The following is a 5292-nucleotide window of genomic DNA, read 5'->3' as shown; positions in this document are numbered from 1 at the left end:
TTATTCCCAGATATAGTTTGGCTAAATCATAGAGTAAATATATATTCATCGTAGGGTCTTCTCTCAAACTTGTGTCCAAAGTGATTATTTCAGTTCACTCTCTGCCATCAGTACTTGTATGTCCTGCTTGCTTCTCATCTTCATTGATATAACCATTCTATTATTATTTTTTCAGTCTTTTTAAATTTTAGATGTTGGTCTGTCTTATAACAAGTGAAATTCGGTTCATGAAAATGGAGTTTCCATGGTGTCAATATCCTCCAAAGCCCCACTTTTTTTCTCCTTAGATGTTTTCTTCATTTACATTTCAAAAGTTATCCCCTTTCCTAGTTTCCTCTCCAAAAATCTCCTATACACTTCACTCCCCCTTCCCCCTGATCCCCAACCCACCCACTCCCACTTCCTGGCCCTGGTATTCCCCTATACTGGGGCATAGAATCTTCACAAGACCAAGGGCCTCTCCTCCCATTGATGGCCAACTAGACCATCCTCTGTTACATATGCAGCTAGAGACATGAGCTCTGGTTAGTTCATATTGTTGTTCCTCCTATAGGGCTGCAGACCCCTTTAACTCCTTGGGTACTTTCTCTAGCTCCTTCACTGGGGACCCAGTGTTCCCTCCAATAGATGACGGTCAGCATTCACTTCTATATTGGCCAGGCACTGGCATAACCTCACAGGAGACAGCTATATCAGGGTCCTGTCAGCAAAATCTTGTTGGTGTATGCAATAGTGTCTGGGTTTGGTGGTTCTTTATGGAATAGATCCCATGGGGTACAGAGCTAAACAAAGAATTCTCAACTGAGGAATACCGAATGGCTGAGAAGCACCTAAAAAAAAATTTCAACATCCTTAATCATCAGTGAAATGCAAATCAAAACAACCCTAAGATTCTACCTCACACCAGTCAGAATGGCAGGGAAGAGAGGCCCCTTGGTCTAGAAAACTTTATATGCCTCAATACAGGGGAATGCCAGGGCCAAGAAGTGGGAGTGAGTGGGTAGGGGGGTGGGGGTGGGGGCTCTGGGGGACTTTGGGGATAGCATTTGAAATGTAAATGAAGAAAATACCTAATTAAAAAAATTTAAAAAAATTCAGATGACAGCAGATGCTGATAAGAATGTGGGGAAAGAGGAACACTCCTCCATTGCTGGGGGGATTGCAAGCTGGTACAACCACTCTGGAAATCAGTTTGGCAGTTCCTTAGAAAATTGGACATAGTACTACCGGAAGATCCAGCAATAGCAATCCTGGGCATATACCCAGAAGATGTTCCAACTTCTAATAAGGACACATGCTCCACTATGTTCATAGCAGCCTTATTTATAATAGCCAGAAGCTGGGAAGAACCCAGATGCCCCTCAACAGAGGAATGGATACAGAAAATGTGGTACATTTATATAATGGAGTACTACTCAGCTATTAAAAACAATGAATTTATGAAATTCTTAGACAAATGGATGGATCTGGAGGATATCATCCTGAGTGAGATAACCCAATCATAAAAGAACACACATGCTATGCACTCACTGATAAGCAGATATTAGCCCAGAAACTTAGAATATCCAAGATACAATTTGCAAAACTCATGAATCTCAAGAAGGAAGACCAAAGTGTGGATACTTTGTCCCTTCTTAGAAGGGGGAACAAAATACCCATAGAAGGAGTTACAGAGACAAAGTTCAGAGCTAAGACTGAAGAAATGATCATCCAGAGAAAGCCCCACTTTCTAATTCAGTCACTTTGTGTGACTAGACTCCAACATAAGAATCGAGAAGAGATACATTTAGACCTTCACTATAAATACATCAACTAGTATAGTTTCTGAAATGGCTTCTCAATGGCCCTTATTAAATACCTGGATATCTCTGCTTTGACTGAGACAATATTCTGGTTTCATTTTTTTCTATATTTTTTCATTCCCTACATTTAATTCTTTCCTTCTTTTATTTATTCATGGATAAAATAGTGGCTTTTAAACCTGGGTTTGACAATTGTTTCATTGGCAATCAGTAGCAAAAGGATTTCAGTGCCCACCATGAATAAGTTAACAGTTGTCTTGACAGAATTAAAAAGTTTCCTTCTTTTGAGATAATTCACAACTATTTTGATGATGTAAATAATTTGGGTTGCCTGTTTTTTTTATTTATTTTTGATTAGGTATTTATTTCATTTATATTTCCAATGCTATCCCAAAAGTCCCCCATCTGCTCCCCCACCCACCCACCCACTCCCACTTTTTGGCCTTGGTGATCCCCTGTACTGGGGCATATAAAGTTTGCCCAACCAAAGGGCCTTTCTTTCCACTGATGGTCAACTAGGTCATCTTCTGATACTTATGCAGCTAGAGACATGAGCTCCGGGGGGTACTGGGTAGTTCATATTGTTCCACCTATAGGGTTGCAGATCCCTTTAGCTTCTTGGTTACTTTCTCTAGCTCCCCCATTGGGGGCCCTGTGATCCATCCAATAGATGACTGTGGGCATCCACTTCTGTGTTTGCTAGGCCCTGACATAGCCTCACAAGAGACAGCTATATCTGGGTCCTTTCAGCAAAATCTTGCTAGTGAATGCAATGGTGTCAGCGTTTGGAAGCTGATTATGGGATGGATCCCCAGATATGGCAGTCTCTAGATGGTCCATGCTTTCGTCACAGCTCCAAACTGTGTCTCTGTAACTCCTTCCATGGATGTTTTGTTCCCATTTCTAAGAAGGGGCAAAGTGTCCACACTTTGGTCTTCATTCTTCTTGAGTTTCATGTGTTTAGCAAATTGTATCTTATATCTTGGGTATTCTAAGTTTCTGGGCTAATATCCACTTATCAGTGAGTACATATTGTGTGAGTTCTTTTGTGATTGGGTTACCTCACTCAGGATGATGCCCTCCAGGTCCATCCATTTGGCTAGGAATTTCCTAAATTCATTCTTTTTAATAGCTGAGTAGTACTCCATTGTGTAAATGTACCACATTTTCTGTATCCATTCCTCTGTTGAGGGGCATCTGGGTTCTTTCCAGCTTCTGGCTATTATAAATAAGGCTGCTATGAACATAGTGGAGCATGTGTCCTTCTTACCGGTTGGAACATCTTCTGGATATATGCCCAGGAGAGGTATTGCAGGATCCTCCGGTAGTACTATATCCAGTTTTCTGAGGAACTGCCAGACTGATTTCCAGAGTGGTTGTACAAGCTTGCAATCCCACCAACAATGGAGGAGTTTTCCTCTTTCTCCACATCCTCGCCAGCGTCTGCTGTCACCTGAATTTTTGATCTTAGCCAATCTGACCGGTGTGAGGTGGAATCTCAGGGTTGTTTTGATTTGCATATCCCTGGTGATTAAGGATGTTGATCATTTTTTCAGGTGCTTCTCAGCTATTCCGTATTCCTCAAGTGAGAATTCTTTGTTTAGCTCTGAGCCCATTTTTTAATGGGTAGCCTGTTTTTATGAGGAATAAAAATCAAAATATGTTAAAAATCTCAAATGGGCAAAGTTGTTGGTTATGGCTACTTAGATATCTATCTAGTACTGTCTACTGTGTAAGAAATAATTGGGCATGTCAAATAACAGATAAATATGAATAATATAAAAACTTCCTGATTACAACTAAGAGACAAACATGTAAAATTTGAATGCTATATAAAGTTTCGTTTGGTGTCTTCAAAGTCTACATAGCACTACATTGTACTTTTTTTCAAAGACCTTTTAAGAAATTGAGAAGAACAATTAACAATACCTTGACTGAAGAATGGTAAAACTAGTTAATCAAGAAAACTTATTTTTCTAAAGAATTATGTATAAATTCTCTTGCACAATTCTCTGTATCTTAGCAATATGCTTCCCGTGCTAGCCTATTCAGATACATAAAAAATTCAAAATGAGCCAATCATGAATTGACTAATAACTTTTAAAAATGTATATATTTTCATTGTATAGATGTATACAAGGTATTGGTCTGATAATTGACTGTGAACGACAGTAGATGGAAAATTTATTTGTACCACTGCCTACTCAACCAAAGCCTCGGGGAACATTGAAGAAAGGCTTGAAGGTATATAAAATCTGAACGATTAGAAGGGGCATGGCAAAATGCATTCCTCTGGATATGTAATGTACACTAAACATGAACTTGTAGTATCTGTGGTTGACAACACAAGACTTGTGTACGACCAAGCCAGCTAACTAATAAATTGTTATAACAACACTCTGGTCTTCACTGAATCCCAGGATTAAAATTAAAAGCACTGAAGACAAATCTGCATGTCAATTTACTTTTAGGGTTTCATAACTCACGTGATCAGTTCTACTAATTAGTTATCAGCATTATACATCCTTATACATTGCAGAAACTGCCAGATAGCACGGCATAATTAATGACGTATTTGTGTAACCATTTTTGTAATCACTGTGTTATGGAATCCAGTGACATCCAGGTTCATTGTGTTGAATCTGTCCATAGTTGTCTCTGAAAAAGAAAGCACTGTAAGTGCCGAAGATACTCTTCCCTGTACACAGTGGAATTCAGCCACAGTATCTCATTGCTTTGGGATGGGTGATTATCTCTGATTCTAATATGACAACCAGAATGAGTTTTCTTATCTAGTTATACTTCAGGAGCATATAAGGATGCCCTTGAGATAATTAATTTGATAGATAGAAATAAAATAGAAATGACCATTTATTTGTGTATCTCTCCATCAGCCCTTGTTCCATTCATCATTAAATTTAAGAAATCAGCATCTAATACAGCTGCCTCAAGGATCAGCATCTGACCCTTGCAGGACTAATAATAGATGTTTGTTAAAAGAATGGATGACTTAATGAACAATTGACTATTGGTCAAATTAAATGAAAGATTTCTGACTGGTAAATATATTTAATAGTTGTCTTAAGACAAGACAAAAGTATTTTTATGGAACTGTCTTTGTACTGAAATGAAAGCATATAAAATAGAGGTATACTGCACCTAGTATTCCCAGGCGGCCTCCCATTCAAGTACTAACCAGGCCCAACCCAGCTTAGCTCCCGAGATCAGATGAGATTGGGCATTCAGGGTGGTATGGCTGTAATCTGGTGATTCTATAGGAGGGCCAGCAATCCTAATTGATCTGGACCCCTGAGATCTCTCAAACACTGGTCCACCAAACAGGCAGCATACACCAGCTGATATGAGGCCCCCAACAGACATACAGTAGAGGACTTCCGGGTCTGTGTTCATTCAGAGGTGATGCACCTAACCTTCAAGAGACTGGAGGCCCCAGGGAGTTTAGAGGTCAGGTGGGGTGGCAGTGGGGGCA

The 5292-nt window shown here is 39.6% G+C and overlaps 1 pseudogene; it reads right to left on the bottom strand.

The window, feature by feature from the left end:
• Positions 1-4949: 4949 nt before the first annotated feature.
• Positions 4950-5066, bottom strand: LOC115032904 (5S ribosomal RNA; annotated as a pseudogene).
• Between the last annotated feature and the right edge of the window lie 226 nt (positions 5067-5292).

The sequence above is a fragment of the Mus caroli genome, unplaced genomic scaffold (assembly GCF_978045245.1).
Source record: "Mus caroli unplaced genomic scaffold, Mus_caroli_1 scaffold_14, whole genome shotgun sequence".
Classification (NCBI taxonomy): domain Eukaryota; kingdom Metazoa; phylum Chordata; class Mammalia; order Rodentia; family Muridae; genus Mus; species Mus caroli.
The sequence above is the reverse complement of the archived record's forward strand: the minus strand, read 5'-3'. Positions and strand labels throughout refer to the sequence as shown.